We start from the raw sequence: 17,031 nt of genomic DNA on the forward strand, positions 1-17,031 counted from the left end.
GGAGGGGACACGCCATCCACACTTTAGCCATTCCAGCTCGGATCTACTGAGGAGTCCTGGACAATGGAGTGAATCCTTCATTTACACATGGGAAAGGTGAAAGGCTGAACCATGATCATCCTGGGAGTTAGAGATTTCATCTGGTTTCCTTCCCAGGCCTGCTCATAGCCTGAGCCCAAGCTAAGGGTGAAGGAGGAAAATCAGTCCCCTTTCTCCACCCCCACCCTTCAGAGGTTGAGTGCTAATCTCTGTGCTGTCAGATGGAAGCGGGGGACCTGAGAAGGTGGAGTAAGAAAGTAAAAAATAATAATAATAAAGAATCACACACCAAAATCACAATAATACTAACTTTTAGGCTAATAATTTAAAAAAAATGTATTAGTCTCTTAAATCTTGTAGATAACAAAAGGTGGCATTACAAATGTTTCTTACAACAATATTAGCTTTTATAATTGCCAAAAAATAAAAGTCCGACAGCCCTGTCTCCCTCTGAGCTGTGATCAAGAGTAGGACACAGCAGGGGCACAAATCACTGCTTTCCTGGATATGCTGGGACTTGTGTGGCCGAGGGCAAATTCCCCCTCTGGTCCTAGCTTCCCAGCACATGATTCCAATTCTGACACCAGTTCCAATATGTGGGGATCCCCCCACACACAGCACCAAGCAATTCTCTGACACCAGCTGAGTGTCCTACAATTCAACTCAGTTCTGACACTATCTACCTGGAGACAGCGTCAGATCCCACCGGTTAAGGGCTCAGTCCTGCAAGACTGCCCTCCCCCAACTTCAGACACCAATTGCAAGTCCAGGTTGTCACCTGGGCTTCTGACCAACTGGCTATAGAGAGGAGGTTCTGATGACCCCCACCTTCAGTTTGATTAATTTGCTAACGCAGCTCCGAACTCAGAAAAACATTTTACTCACTGGATTATTGCTTTATTGTAAAAGGATGTAACTTAGGAAGAGCCAGATGGAAGAGATGCATAGGGCAATGCAAGAGGAAGGGTGTGCAGTTTCCACACCCTCTCTGAGCATGACTTTCCCAGCACCTCCACCTGGTCACCAACCCAGAAACTCTCCAAACCCTGTCCTTTCGGGTTTTTATGGAAGCTTCATTGCATAGGCATGACTGATTAAATCACTGGCCATTGGCGATTAAACTCAATTAATATGACATTCATAAGACAAAATGTAGCCACATTGGAAAAAACCAGAACAGTGGTTGTTTTTGTGGGGATAGAGGTGGGGATTGACTGGGAAGGGGCATGAGAGAATTTTGTGGGGCTGAGGTTAACGTTCTATAACCTCACAGGGGTTCGTGTTACGTAGGTGTATGCATTTGTTAAAACTCATCGCTTAAGATGTGCATTTCGTTGCAAGCAAATTTCAACTAAAATGAATACTGTACAAAATGTAGAACTCTAGTTACCATGCCTTCTGAATTATTTAAGGAAAGTGTACTGATGTCTGCAATTTTGTTTGAAACGGATAAAATAAGATGGGTTGATGGATGGGATGGATAGATATGTGATAAAGCCAGAACATTTAAATGTTAATGATGGAATTAATGCTGCAGGAATACATGTGTCATCTGTAAAGTTCTTTCACTCATCCATCATGTTTCAAAGTTTTCATAATTAAATGCTGGGAAAAAACTTTAGGAGGCCCTTCCTCTTTTCACATTTTGTGGAGGTCCCCCATTCAAAGGGATGTGAAGTTTTAGGGTAGCTAATCTATTGGGATGTCAAGACAATGGGGGAAGAAGCCTGTTCAAAGCAAGAATACGATAAGATAAGCTATCACCCAGATTCTTTCAGGGACTTCCAGAAACCTCCCTCAGTGTTCACTTCCCTCCAGGTTCCTGGACAGGTGCAGGGAGGCCTGCAGAGCTCAGAGGGGAGCCATGGAGTGCAAGGGGCATGGCTAGGTCCCCATGAAGCGTGCAGTGCTCCCCGAGGGTGCCTGGTGGGGCTAAGTGTTAATATCACAGGTGGGACAACCTTTGTGCTGGCCACTCCCCCATAAAGGATTCAGTAGCGTGGACTCACATGTTCATTCATCCAGTTTGATGAAGAAAATGCACTAAGTGAGGCCGAGTGGGCAGCATACCTTTCTTTTTCTCCTCCTTTTGCAGACTCAGAACCCCTGACAATGGTGCTCATTAGGGCTCTGATTTTTTTGGTCCAGGATTCTACCTACATTTTCCTCTCTGGCTTGTGACACACGAAGTGAGCACCCATCATGATTCAGCCTCCTCAAGGTTCATCCAGCCCCTGCCCACCTGACCCTCCATTCTCCTTCGGCTTGGGAAGAGGTCTGCATCGTTTTCAAAACTGTAAAAGACCGACTATGAGAAACACCTGGCACCCGCCCCTTCTGAGGCTGTCTTTTTCACTCTGGTGTTCTGCAAACATGCTGATAGCACTTCACGCCCTCACTTCTATTTCCTTTGTCAGCCAGAGTTCCCGAAGCTTTCTGAGGTTTCCCATAATACTGGGATCACTGAGCTCACGATGTTGTTCATTCTCGTGATGCACTTCCTGTCGTTGCTACTCCACCAGCACTGGAATTTTGGTGTTTCCGTCCGAACCCAGTGGGGTTCAGCTTGGTGTTTCTCTTTTTCTTTGGCTTTCCCTAGGGTAGAGAAGGTACATATGGATGAGAAGTCCGTGCCTGAGCTCAGAAGAGGAGCTGTGGGTCAGAGTGGTCACTTCAGCAGAGTCAGCTTTAAAGCGCTCCTGGAAGGAACCAGCAGAAGGAGCAGGAGCTAGAAGACCTTCTCTGGGCGCCAAGACTCTGTCAAGCACAGGCCCTGGCGACTTGGGCTTTTATCCCCGCCCAACGGCCAACCGGCCAATCCCCTGCAGATCTTCCTAGTGCATCACAGTGGGAGGTGGTGCTAGTCCCTAAGCCCACTCGACTCCTTCGGGGATGTCATCCTGAGGGTCCTTCCCCTCCTCCATCCCACCTACTCTCCGCCCACTGTCGAGTCAGGAGACGTCTCACGGCTTATTGCGGAATTTATTGGAGCTTAGAGATCGTGACCTGGTCCAGGATCACACCACCAGCTGGGATCGGACAGGCCACCAAACACAGTAACCTCCCTCCTATCCCCCAACCCGCCGGCAGGGCGCAGTCAGCAGCAGGAACCACTAAAAACCCAGCACGAAGGCCGCGTAAGGACTGGTGGTGGGCGGGCCCCCGAGCCACGACCCTCAGAAGCCCCGCCCCCTGAGCAGTTTCCTTGGTGACGGTAAGCCAGCCTCAACAAGCCCTTCTTAATTTCTCAATTGGTTCCTAAGTGTGTATTTCTCCCCGTTCGTCATTTGTCGACCTTAATCAAGGAGCTTTTCTTTCTGGTTTGTAAATGTTTCTAGTCTTTGTATTTAACGTTTATTTTGGCAACAGGCAGTTATATTTAGTGAAACTTGAGGTGGTGTTTGGTTACGAAAAGTATCAGGGGAGGAAATTTCAGCGAGTGTGCTGTGTCAAAAAATAAAGATTGATAGGGAGGCCCCCATCCTTGAACAATGCCTTTCGTGCCTATGGCCCCTGATGTTGGGGTGAGTTGATTTAGGAATAATGCTAAGAAGGAAATCTAAGAATGCAGAAAATGAGACACTAAAATTCAGAGGTCGACTCTACTTCCTGAGATGGTATGGAATGATGTGGGTTTTGCTCTTGAAAATTACTAGGTAGCTATCACCGCAATAAGTGAACACAGCCCCATGGAGCAGAGGATAGTTAACAAATTAAGGAAAATTGCAAACCAGGCTTTACCCAAGATCTCCAAACCCTCTGTTCTCCAAGGGCTTTCCATCAAGAGCTCTGTGTGGGTAGGCATGAGGTCAAGTCAATTTAAAAGTGTTAACCAAAACGTTTACCGTTTTCTTTCGGCAAGTCCCTCACCATAATGGATCTATGCAAGATACATCCAACTTCTTCCCCTCCAAATGCAAAGGCAATGTCGCATTTCTTAATTCACAGTACCGTTCTCAGAGTCGGTTCATATTTCTTCACTGCTTGGTGATGAGGCAAAGGAAATCACTTGATCATACGACTCCTGTGTGTGATATTGTGCTGAGCATCCCAATGGGAAACAGCTGGGAGACTGGGCATGACTCAGATTATATAGATGACTAATTATAACACCCTGCATGTAGAGAGATGGGTCAAAACCCTCCCCCCTAGGTCTTGGTCCTAATCTTTCCACTCCAGTGTTTGAACTATGAACTCTAAAATACCAGAATAATCTGTTTAGCATTCCTTTGACTTGGCCATCCCCAAGTACAATGTCTGCCTCAGTCACACCAGTGATTCCCAAATGGTTTCCACTCAGACATGTTTTCTGTTAGGAAAAGTCAGGGACTGGGTTCGCCCCAGACTGGCCGAGTTTTCTCAGACACTCTACAGTTTGAAACCTGCAGCTGAGGGATGGGGTAGTTGAAGAAAGTCCTTTGATGGAGAGACGCCTGAGGCTATATCAGAAGCTCTAAATTTACAAGAGATTCTGGCTTTCAGAATTTCTGCATTTGAATTAAGGGATTAAAATCAACAAGAGAATTTGGGAACAAAGGCCTGAGATTTCATCTTCAGTAGTGACCTACGCACCTAGGGCACAGTAAATCATCCACAGAAAACTATCAGAATAGGGATGTTCTGGGAACCCACAATCAACCTCCTTGACAACCTTCCATCCTGGCTCAGAAGCTTCCTACAGGGTATCAAATACAACCTGCTAACCATGAGACATCCATTTAATGGCTACAGCTGCATCTCCCTCCACCAGGTCGGGGTGGATGTGGACCCCTGCCTCCACCCCAATCTCATCCCTAGGAAGGGATGGAAGGGTCTCATTCTCTCCTGCGTAATGAGAGGGCACGAGGACCCTTCCCCTGCACAGCTTATAAAGACCTATTGAAACTTTTCAGGACCGAAATTGAGTTGGTATTTCAGGCACAGTGGTCATGGTTGAGAGACATTTCAGAATGAGACTTACTCTGGGACTGCCTTTCCGTCCACCTGTACTTATGGGTCTTTCCACTCGGGTTGACTGTCTCTGACTGAGGAAAGCTCAAGGATTCCCTGGAAGTTGAGGACAGTCCTGTTTTCCACGTTGCTTAACACCAGTGAGATGCTCTGGTACCACGACTTTTGCTGACTGCAAATTTGACTTCGTTTTGAAAAACTAGGGATGCTGTCCTGGCATTAGACAGGGCTGCACTGAAGGCCAGGGTAGCTGGACTCCGGGTGTCTGTTCCGACATTAACTGAGGGGCTTGGCCTTCCCTGCTTCGGATTCAAGCTCCCTATTGCTATTGGCTGAATCATCCAAGGCTTGGTGAACCCCGCCTCACAAGGATAGGGAGAGTTGTGGTCCAGGATCAAAAAGTGCTGATTAGCCAGTTATCCCGTGGTAATTTTTATGACACCTCCTGCTTGAAATCCCCAAATCAGAAGGATCACCAGGCTCTGCGTTCATTCATGCTGAAAATCAAGATCAAGCAGACTTGTACCTTTCTGCTCCAGGGAAGTTTCAACCCTACCTGCGTTGCCCATTGACAGGTACTCCTCCCCAGCCAAAGACCCCATCTGGCACTGTGACCCCCCCAACCCCGTGGAGTTGGAACATGGGGCAAGAAGGGAAAGTCCCTGGCGGTAGCCTGTACTCACTGAGTCAGTGAACAAAGGACAGCGGCAGGGGACACCTCACATCTCTTCACTTGGCCAGGCCAGAGTCAACCTCAACTGGTCTTCTTTCTGGCGGATTCCGCCCGATCCCCTGGCTGCGCTTGTGCTGTAGCTGGGGAGAGCCACTGAGCGCCTGCCATGTCCAGAGCGCCCGGCCCTCTGACTCCGCTGCCCACTCCTGTCTCTCTCCGCCAATGGTCCTGCATCATCCGTCTTCTGAACGCCTTCCTCACCCGCCCCCTCAGCTATCTGACTCCCATGGCCACTGTCCTGTGTCTAAACCAGCACGGTTTCTGGAGGCTGATGAGCGCCGGCATCCCGCGCCTGAACCCGGCCTTGCCTTCACTCCCCCGCACAGATCTGTAGCGAGCTGGGCTTCTCACCCATTTAAAGTCTGAGAATAAGTTGAGCTCTTTTGGGCCCCCAGACCTCCAATCATCCGCTTCATCGGAGAAAGCTGCGTATTTCCTGCTAGACGGACAACTGCTAGAAGGTTCCATGACTTCTTTGCAGGTGTCCCAAGTTGTGCCGGCCGATTTGCACGTCAGGACCGCTCGCAACCTCCGCCGGAGTTGACCGTCTTTCCAGTCCTCACCCGGCTCCTGCTCCGGGTCCCCGCGCGCGGCTGGCGGCGGTGCGCCCTGTTCAGCCTGGAGGGGCCTCGCGGTCCCACCCCCGCCCGCCAGCGCACTGGCCTTCACCTTCATTTCCCCTCTCGTGTGCGCGCGTCAGGGTTTCAAGACCAGCCAGGTGCGGAGGCGACATCGCTCCCGAGCCGGTGCGCTCAAGGTGGAACTTAGTCCACACCCGCAGCTTCGGCCCTTGAGTGGCAGTCTCCTCCCCTCCCCTCCTCGCGCCTCGGGATGGGGGTAGGCGAGCGGCTGCGCCGTGGGAGGGGCCGCCACCCCACCCAGACTAGGGGCGCCGGCGTCTGGGATGAGAGCGGCAGTTGACGCGGAAAGTGGGGGGAGAGCTCCTCGATAGTCGTCCTGATGTGGTGGTCACCGCTGTGGGGGCAGTAACACCCTCCTCCAGGCGGAGGGGGCAGCTGACTTCCCCCCCACCCTCCTCTCCATCCCCCAGCCTCCCTGGAGCAGGTCCCCGCGCACCGCTGGGTCGAAAAGCTCTCCACCCGCCTCCCCGGCTCCCTCCACATCTGGGAACAGGGAGGGCTGGAGAGTAAGGCCTCCTCTTCCTGAGACAGGACCCCTGCGGAGTGAGCCCTTCAGGCCGACTCCCTTTTTACGTCGAGGGCTTCACGCGCCCCTGAACCCTCCCTTCAAAGTTAATTTCAATTTTTCCTTATGATGCTTATAATGACCACAGACGGTGTCTGCGCGTATAACTGAGCCTGAGATGGGCCGCCGTTCGAGGCAGGAGAGATCAGCCGTTGCGCTAGAGTCTGTAACTCCCACCCTCCCGCCATGACCTGCATCGGCGGGATCTGAGCCCCCACCTGTGGCACCGGGACCGGGTCTTCCGGACCCGAAGTGTCCGGCCCTCTGCAGGGCGGGGATCCGGCGGGGGCCCTTAGTCACCAGCTTAGTTCACCCAGGGAATCCTTGTAAGTTTCACTGCGCTAATTTGGTTGCACTCAGAAGGTGCCAAGTCCCGTCCGAGGGTCTGATCTAAGGTCGCAGCTGGGAGAGGGGAACCGCGGGGCGGGCGGCAAGACCACAAGCGTTCGGGCTCCCGGGGATGCCGGCCCTGTCAACTGGAGGGTAGGGCCTGGGGAGCGCAGGACCGCTGTCCGCAGGGCCTCACACACCGCACGCAGGAGCGGCCGGTGGCACCTGCGTCCCCTCCTTCTTCTCCCCTCCTCCACGCCCTCCCCGGGACACGCGCGGGGGTCGCCGGCGCCTCCTGACCCACCATGCGGACACCCTGAGTCTGGGATGCCGCAGAGAGAGGCCGGAGGGGAGCGCCGCGATGGCGCCTCTCTTGGGTGGAGGGAAGGGCTGAGGGGACATTAAAATCAAGCTATTATTTTATGTGTACAAATGCCAAAGTGTCAGTTAATGAAGGGGGAGGGGAGAGCAGATTATTCCGGAGATACTTGTATTTCCCGTGACAGCGTCAGCTGCACGTGCGTTCTCACCTGAGCACTATTAATGCATTTTTCAGAACCGAGCGACCATGATGGGAAACTTAACCACGAGGTGAGAACCGTGTTTGTACTTCAAGCTCTGTGCTTTGCATGGTGGAAGATCTCGGGATTGTTCCTGACAATGACCTTTCAAAGCTTATCTGCAGACTGTTGGTGAAGTTGGCGCTAAACAGCTATGTGGGAAATTGATGAAAATTTATATCTATAAAAGAGTAGGTCCCCTGTCCTGCCGTCCGACTTGTACAAATACCCCCATTTTAAGAGGAGGAATATTTTTAAAAGAGATGATCTCCACTGATGCACTGGAGGGGTTTGAAATTTTTACCTCCAAGGGTGACCCAGAATAACCGACCCACCCAAAATGTCAGGGAGCTTGTTCACTGGAGAGTCTGCCTAACCAGGAAATGAAGGAAAATCAGGGAGGGTTGTTCCCAGGGCTGTCGCTTCTTAGATGACTCACTTTGGGCTATTGGATATCACCACGAATTCAAAATTACCTACAAGCTAAATGGGCAATCAACATTGTCCAGCATCAAAAGGAAATCTGGACCTAGTAAGGGAAGAGTTTACTGGAAAAGACTATTGCAACAGGGAAACACTCTGACCTTGGGATCTGCAAGCACCTCAAAATCAAGCAGGAAAGGGGTTTGCTTGTATCAGTAGGCATGAGCAGACAGCATGATCCGGGGACTGACAGGAAGTGTTTCTCTGCATGAGCTGTTCAGGGGATGTTCTGCACCTTATTGCTTGAGCACTTGTGCAAGCGAAAGTTTTGGGGCACGTGGGAAGGACAGAAGCCTGACTCGTCTGGGCAGTTATGAGCACACAGTCACTAGAAATCAATAAGTTCATGTTTGATTAACATTATTTTGATTAACTGATAAACATTATTTTCCCTGAAACCCCAACATCTATAACCAGTCTCTTCCATGGTCTTCTAGCCTCTACGCCCCCTTGTCTTAACTTGATGATCTTGCCTAACAACTCACTGAGAAATAGATCCCATTAGGTGAGAGTTGAATCATCTTCCCACACCACCCACTAAAATTCTGTGCCCTGCGCTGTACCCTTCTTTGCTGCATTATATTAGAAAATATCTCCATCCTCTTGGTAGAAAAGCTGAACCCTAAATAAAAGATCTATATTGTATCCAGTCTCACTTTTAAAGGGATTTGCTCTGTTGGTTACATCTTTCTTTCCAGCCTCTTCAAATTCTATGTTTTCACTGAATCATTTCTTTAGTATGCTAACTAACTCTTATCTTAAACATTCTGTTAAGGCCACATTGCCCTCTTCAAGACCCCTGTTTCTCTGGGTTCCTTCACAGTTAAACTTCTAAAAGGGGCAATCAACACTCACTCAGAATTCTCACCCAACATTCACTCTTTATTCCACTACACTTTCACTTCTCCCACCAAATCGCTACAAAAAAATCGCTCTTGACGTGGCCACCCGTGACGTCCATGGTGAAAATCCACTGGACACTGTCTAGTTACCATCCTGCTGGATATTCTAGCAGTAGTCCAGGTAAATGCTCATCTTTGTTCCTTAGAACGCTCTCCTTTCTGAGTTCCTTTTATTCCTACCTTTTGTAAAGCTCCTTCACAGTTTTTGCCAGCAAATATTCCCCTATGTGAGTTTTAAATTAAAAAATAATCCAACATTAAAATCTCGCTCTTTCTCCTCATTCTACTTGTGTCCCAAGCTTTTCCATCTAAGTAAAGTGTGCTACTGTTCACCTGGTTACTTCATTCCAAACTCTGGAGGGATTTCTTCACCATTTATCTCCCCTCCTCGTTAACAACCCATTGTAAATTGTGTGCATTGTTCCTCCAATATATTACGCCAAACCACATTTCTTTCATTTATACTACGACCCTAATAGTGTTAATCAATGTTCTTTCTCCTCTGGACTATCCCAATAACCTGTTTCTGGTGGTCATTTGATTTTTTAATTAAACTTTTAACCTTTGTATAATAGTAGATTCATATACACTTGTAAGAAATAATACAGAGAGGTGCCATATATCCTTTACCCATTTTCCCCCATGGTTACATCTTGAAAAACTATGACACTCTATCACAACCAGGATATTGGCACTGATAATGTTGAGATACAGAACATTTCATAATCACAAGGATCCCTCATGTTGACTTCTGGTCGCCATACCAATTATCCTCCTGCCACCATCCACCAATCCGTTCTTCATTGCTATAATTTTTATTATTTCAAGAATGTTATATAAAGGGAATAATACAGTACGTAACCAACTTGAGATTGGCTTTTTTTTTTTCCATTCGGCATAATTCTCTAGAGATTATTCCAAGTTGTTGCATTGTATCAACAGTTCATTTTTTCCCCATTGCTGAGTAGTATTCTGTGGTATGGTTGTACCATAGTTTATTTAACCACCCACTGAAGGATAGCTGAGTTGTTTCCAGGTTTGGGCTATTATGAATAAAACGGCCATAAACAATTGTATACAGGTTTTTGTGTGAACATAGGTTTTCACTTCTCTGGAATAAAATTGCTGGGTTGTATGATAGTTACGTGTTTTAGTTCTTTTTTTTTTCTTTGAAGAAACTATCAAACTGTTTTCCAGAGTGGCTGTCCCATTTTACATTCCTCTTAGCAATCTATGAGTGATCCAGTTTTCTGCAGCCCTGACAGCATTTGGAGTTGTCACTTTCTTTTTAGCGATTCTGATAGATTTGTAGTGATATCTCAACTACATAGTGACGTTATGAATATACACTGCTGTCACTGGAGGGTTTCCTGCTGTGAGGGATTGTCCCTTCTCTTGCAACCGTTCAAATCACTGCCCAAATAAATTTCAGTGTGTGCTGTTGCCACCTTGTGGTCATGTCTTTTCCCTTGATCAGCCTCTAAATCCTTGAATTTACCCCATTATGACAAATCTAATTACCAGTGTCCAGATTCAGCAAATTCCCCCGGATGTGGAAATGTCTGGCGATCTCACCTCACCTAATAAGGGCTCTTCACTTTCTGGAATCTTAGTGCATCCGATCCTCTTTGCTTCCACAGGCTTTGGTGTTTTAAAGCATAAATTTTTTTTTTAAGGTATCCTTTTTCTCTAGTTGTTGTCATGCTTTTACTTAATAACCCTACCTGGAGGCAGAAGTTCCTGCAATTTTTTTCCAGCTTTATTGAGATATAATTGACGAATAACTGTGTAAGTTTAAGGTGTATAACATGGTGATTTGATACACGTATATATTGTGAAATGATTACCACAATAAGATTAGTTAACACCTCCATCATCCAGCAATTTTCCTAGCACCAAATGCCAGCCTCTTTCTCTTCAGCCCAGAAAGCCTCTACTTTCTGTTTGGACTCTCTTCTCCCACCCTGAAAATTTGCAAATGCCCCAGAGGGAAGCCTGTGTGAGCTTGGCATCCACATCATCGTAATTCCCTTTTTTCAGGGATGGTAGCTCCTCAAGTCGTGTCTGTGCTGGCTTCTCCCAGTGTCTTCAAACAGTTTTCTGTGCTTTGTTGAGCTTTATAGCTGACTTTGGTGGGTCAGTCTGACAAAAGCTGCTAGATACAATCAGAACCTGAAATTCTTTTGCCCTGAAATGTTATAAATCAAAGAATTTTTTTTACTTCATTTTTATATAGAGAAACACTTAAATAGGAATTTCAACAGCAATCATGACAATTGTTCCAGTGAGAATTCTCCATAATTAATTATTAGGAGTCACATTAAATCCTGATGTATTCTACTCAGGTCCTATTAAAATATACATTTATTTTTCATTTTCATTTTTGCTGATGAGTTTGTATCAGATATATCTTATGCACCACTCAGATTCTTTTGGCTACCCATCTCTCTGGTTTTACATTTCACGGTAGGAACCAGCTCTGCAGAGCTCTCATGTTCATTATGCAGTTGCCATCCAAGAGCACCCTTCGTTTTGTACCTGTGCTACATGCCTCTCCCCTCCCAGGCCTGGACCTCCAGGGGGAAGCTGAAGAGTGAAATGCCCCATGGTCACAGCCCACACGTGCACAGCCAGGTTCCTCTTTGTGTGTCAGAGCATTTGTGGAGAGCATTTGCGTGTGATCACAGGGTGTGTGGTCATTGTGGGATGTATGGGGTTCTGGGCTGAGTATGGATAGTCAGGATGTGTGTATATGTGTCGCTGGGATATTTCACATCTTGTGATATCAGGTTTTGCGTGTAGTCATAAGGCTTCTGGTCATTTGGAATCTGTGAGTATGTGTGTTGTCCGCGTTTGCTTGTGTCCAAGGATGTGTGGTCACCATGAGCTATGTGTGTGTGGTCAGGGTATGTTCAGAGGGTGAGGGTGGAGAGAGCATTGTCTGACTGCTACCTGTTCAACACTCCTCACCTCTGGTGCATCACTGAGTCCAGTAAAGGCTCAAAGCAGATTGAGAATCCTGAGGAAAGGAGGAAGGAGCAGTGAGGTGCAGGACCTGCGAGGGCTAGGGAGATTCGAGAGACCTGGATCCGGACCAGTGAGAGAAACAGGAAGTCAGGGTCTGAAGGTTGGGGGACCTTCAGGTCTGTGTGGGAGAGTGACTGAGGTGTTTGTCAAGAGGTTAATGGAGATGGGAGGTTGAGTTACAGGACTCTGGCTTGGGTGTCTCATTGGTTGGGGAGTAGGGATCAACGTGGTCTGTGATTTGGGGATTTTCAAGGGTCAGTGATTGTGGTTGAGTGGGGTCAGTGATGGGTGACTGTTAAGCAGTGACTGGGCATGTGAGGGGTGAAAGCAGATGTTCTTGTCTTTTCCTATATTAGAAGAACAAGCTTCATCTCAATGATCAGAATCTCCTTCAGTGGGCGGCTCATGGAGCCCCACTGAGACCCAGCTGGTTCCCATTGCCCCTCAATCATGGCCCTATGCAGAGCATCAGGCAGAACGCCCTGGATGAATCACGTCTTGTTTTTTAAAGTAAACATGTAATAAGTTCCCAGAAAATTCCTAAAAAATGATCCCAAAATCTTCAGGACCAGTAGGCACTGCCAACCTGAGGGAAAATATGTAGTTTTTCTTGTGAGCTATAAGAAACCTATAGTCCACATCATACACTCTGGTGAAAGACTGGATGCTGTCTCCCTAAAATCAGGAAAAGGCAAGGAAGTCTGCTGCCGGCCACTGGGGCGTCAAGGTCAAGTCTGAGCTCTTGGGGGCAGAGGAAGGTTGGGCTACGGATCTGGAGGTCTCTGCTTCAACGACATTTTGGGTCAGGGTGTAGGTTTTAAATCTGAGCGATATTCAGGTTTCTTCATTTTCGTCCTAACCAACCTTCCAGAAGCGCCGCACAGGTGCTGGCGCGGAGCTGCTTCGCGAATGGTCGAGTCCGGCCTCTCCAGAGGGAAGTACTGTAATTTTGTTTCACTAAAAATGCGGTTTTTGAGACATCAAGTGTAGCAGTCTTCCTTTGTGATTGGTGACAGGAAGTTTCTTGTTTCAACACATTTACTTTTTTTCCCCTTCTAACGTGAGACAGGGAACAAAAGGAAAGCGCGTCTCTGCGACCGAGACCCGCGAACCATCTGCGCCCGCCAAGAGCGGTCCACGTGGGAGGAGCCGCGGACCTCAATCCGGACGCAGGCCGCCCGCGGCTGAGCCCACCCTGCGAGGGCATCTGTGTGAGGGGGTCTTCCTGGCGGGATAGATAGCGGGGCCGTTCCCTTCAGCTCTCTCCACGCCCCACACCTCGGTTCGAGCGTTGGGAGAATTCCTCGTTTCAGGCACGGAAATGATGTCCAAGTCTGCATCCGGGAAGCGCTCACTGTACTGTTATTTTAAAATCGACTCTCATTAAAAAGAATACGTATTTATATATTCCACTAGGAGATATATCTATAGATTCTTTACATCCCATAAGTCTGTATCTCCAATAGAAAGGGAAACTAGTATCACTTGCTATAGTCGAAAAATAAAATACATTATTGAAACAACAAAAAACTACATTTCTTCGTGTTGCAACTTTAAGTGGCGCCGTCTGAGCTCTGCGAAACGCTGGGAAGGGTGAAGGCCGGCTCTTCAGTCGCTACAGCAAATTCACCGCAGCATCTCCGGTGGAAGCTTTGCCGTGGGTGCTCTTGTATAAATGAGGTGGGACCTCCTAAATGTCTTGCAGGAGGCCTGGATGTGGGGAATAAAAAGCAATGCCAGTGCCCAAGGCCAGCATAGAACCTAAGACCTTCCAGGCTTCAGTCTAAAGCGTTCCCCGCAGGGCTAGTCTGTCAGTGCGGGGCTGTGACACACAAATGAGGAAATTAGACGATTCTTTGTTCCCAATTCAAAGTCATCGCTCTGTTCTGTGTGTCCTAAAACTCGGAGATGGAAGGTTTCCGGTTACGCTAGGAAGGATATGGAGAGATAAGCCTCGGTACTTCACCCAGGAGGTCTTTATGGTGCCCCAGTCAGGGACCGCTGGCCGCCCCATGACTCCCGCGCCCAGAATCTCCCTGATGCCAGCTCCTCCCCATCCTACTCAGCGCAGTGAACAGAGCGCTGAATCCTATTATCCAATTTACAATTTCCAGGACTGAAATTCTGTTATCCGCCGTCACACTCAACCTCCCAACCCCAATCATTAATCTCCCCTCCCCAACCCCCTTCTTTAACCTGAAAGATCACGTCAGGTGGCAAGATGTACAGAGCCCCATGTCTGGCAGGCTCTCAACACTCCTTATTGTAGTTTTTTTGTTGCCGTTGTATTGTCTTTGTTTGTTTTGTATCCAATGAGGTTTCTAAAATGAGTGCTATTTTTTAAAACAGAAAAAACAAAAACAAGAAAATTTTCTAAGTGCCCTTTTTAATAAAGAGGACTAGTTTCCTCCGACGGTGTGACCCACGTGCAAATCCTCGTGGTGCTCCGCGTGCAGAAGGGCTGAGGAGAAGAGAACCCAGATCCCTGACGACCCCACCCCAGGTTTCCTTGTGAGCTGCCTTTCGCGTTTTCCACAGTCTCTTCCCAAATCTCCTAAGAGCCTCCGTAGGGAGGTGGGTTTCCCCCGGGGCAAGTATTTCCTGAACCCTCAGCTTGTCGCCTGCTTCATTGATATTTACATCTCGGGTTGCACAGCCCGGTTATAAAACGGACCAAGAGCTCATGGTCAACCCCAAGCCAAAATAAGGGCTGTGTAAGAAACAAATACTGGAAATTGCTCCTGACAACCCCTGAACTTGTCCTTCTAAAGCACAAAAAAGAGGGCAGTTCCCAAGACCTCGTGGCGCAACGGTAGCGCGTCTGACTCCAGATCAGAAGGTTGCGTGTTCAAATCACGTCGGGGTCAAGGTTGTGACTTCTCTTTAGCAACCGAGGTAAATTTTGTCTGGCACCTCCTAACGTCGGACTCTCTCTTACCTTTTCTTTACTCCAAAGGGAGTTCTTGTGAACAACTCAGCGTTGGACAGGCACCTAAGCTGGAGGGTAAGGATGACCCAGAAGGGAAGAAAAACCCACACGAGCTGAAATTTAGGTTGTTCTGTTCGTTTCCTTATCAGGGCTGTGCTTCAGATATGACATTAAAACAGGGCATGAGGAGACTTTGTTAATGAATTTACCCTGGTGTGAAAGTGGTTTTATTGGGTCCCAAAATGGATATGGCATGGTGTCCCTGGGTGGATATTTGTGTCACCTTGATGAAGAAGTCAGTTTCCCAATTCTCTTCTCCTCCTCCCACCCCTCACACACACACAAATACACACACACACATTTTTCATACTTTGAGCTTCCTTTGTCAAAAGCCCCTGAACACTGTGGTTAAAGGGAAAATACTGTGAAGCTGATGAACAATTTATGTTGAGGGTGCGGTCCTTGAACTCTCTGAGAGTGGAAAATTATCCTGACATTTACCTCCTTTTTACTTAGGATTCATCTAATTGCGTCCCTCCAATAGGACTATGAAACAATCAAGTTCCAGATACAAACCAGTTGTTGTAACCTGAGAACAAGGAAAAACCCGTTTGCACAAATGGAGATCTTTGTGGCTTTGTCAGGATTAAGCTTTCACTGCGTCAGCCCCACTCCCCATTCAGTTTAAAACCTGTCCTTTGCTGAGCTTAAAGAAATAATAAAAAGGCTCTTCTAGGTATAGTTTTTAAAAGGCACAATTGATGAAATCTTCAAATTGACAGCATAGCACTTGCTCTGAGGTCCAAGTGATTTGAACACCCAACCTCCGGGTCCAAAGTCAGATGTGCTAACACTGTGCCAGGAAGTCACAGACACCAACCCTTTTCATATATTTAACGTATGCTAATTTCTCAGTTGCAAAGTTCGGTATTTACTATCCATGTGTCCAGACAGTTTGGGATTCCTTCTAGGCTCCTTGTCCTTTCATCAGGAGGATGTACAAAAGCAAGGTGAAAAGGTGGGAAAAGTAGAGAAAAACTTAGAGCAGACTTGTGGATGGGGGCTCAGGAAATACTTGCCTTTACCAACCGCAAACAACCAGCTCTCCCTGGGGCTTTTGAGGCTCTGGCTACGCTCTGAGCTGGTCCCACCCTTTTCCCAGGACTTCTGGTTCCAGCTGCCATTGAGCTTTACTTAGAAGGAATGTGAGGTGGGACGGGGAGAGTCCCCTTTGGCAAGAGAGCGTCCTAAGGACCAGCAGGCGCCTGGGGGAATTTCTACCCACGGGGGAAATGGGAGAGGAGCCAATGGAAGCAAACGCTTGGAGTCGTTTGTCTTCCCGGGAGCGGGTGTTTGGGAGCAGCCTGGGTTCTTAGCTGGAGCCCTGTCCTATTTGGGGGACACAAAGTGGCCTGGGGACCCAATCTGTCCACTCTCTCCCTTCCTACCTTCACGTTCCTGAGAATGGTCTGCAGGACTGACTCCCCATGTCATCTGCCCAGGGACGGTCATGCTTGACCCTCCCTCCCTCCCTCCCATCCCTACGTTCAGATGCCTGGAATTTAGCTGGGGCTCTGAGCGTCGCGCGCGGGTCTTCTGTAAAGAGAAACGTGGGCGCTGCTGTGGGAATGGGCTCTCTGTGCGGTGGCTTCGCTTCTGAAGGTTTTCTTCTCTTTAGAGTGACCCTAAGAGCAGTTTTCCTAATTTGTTTCCCAAACATTTCCATAATTGTAATAAGTCTCACATACACAGACACAGACACACACACACACCCACAATATTCTAGGATGTCCAAGCACTGTTTTAGTTGCTGGCGACAGGTCAGAGAACAAACGAGACCCAGCTTTCAGGGAGGCACCAGTCTCAGAATGT

At 48.0% G+C, this 17,031-nt stretch overlaps 1 non-coding gene across 1 annotated transcript; it reads left to right on the forward strand.

The window, feature by feature from the left end:
* The first annotated feature begins 15,025 nt into the window (after positions 1-15,025).
* Positions 15,026-15,097, forward strand: TRNAW-CCA (transfer RNA tryptophan (anticodon CCA)). The gene has a single exon. It is a non-coding gene; the product is annotated as a tRNA-Trp (tRNA).
* Positions 15,098-17,031: the final 1,934 nt, after the last annotated feature.

Source organism: Equus quagga, chromosome 7, assembly GCF_021613505.1.
Source record: "Equus quagga isolate Etosha38 chromosome 7, UCLA_HA_Equagga_1.0, whole genome shotgun sequence".
In the NCBI taxonomy this organism is placed as follows: Eukaryota; Metazoa; Chordata; class Mammalia; order Perissodactyla; family Equidae; genus Equus; species Equus quagga.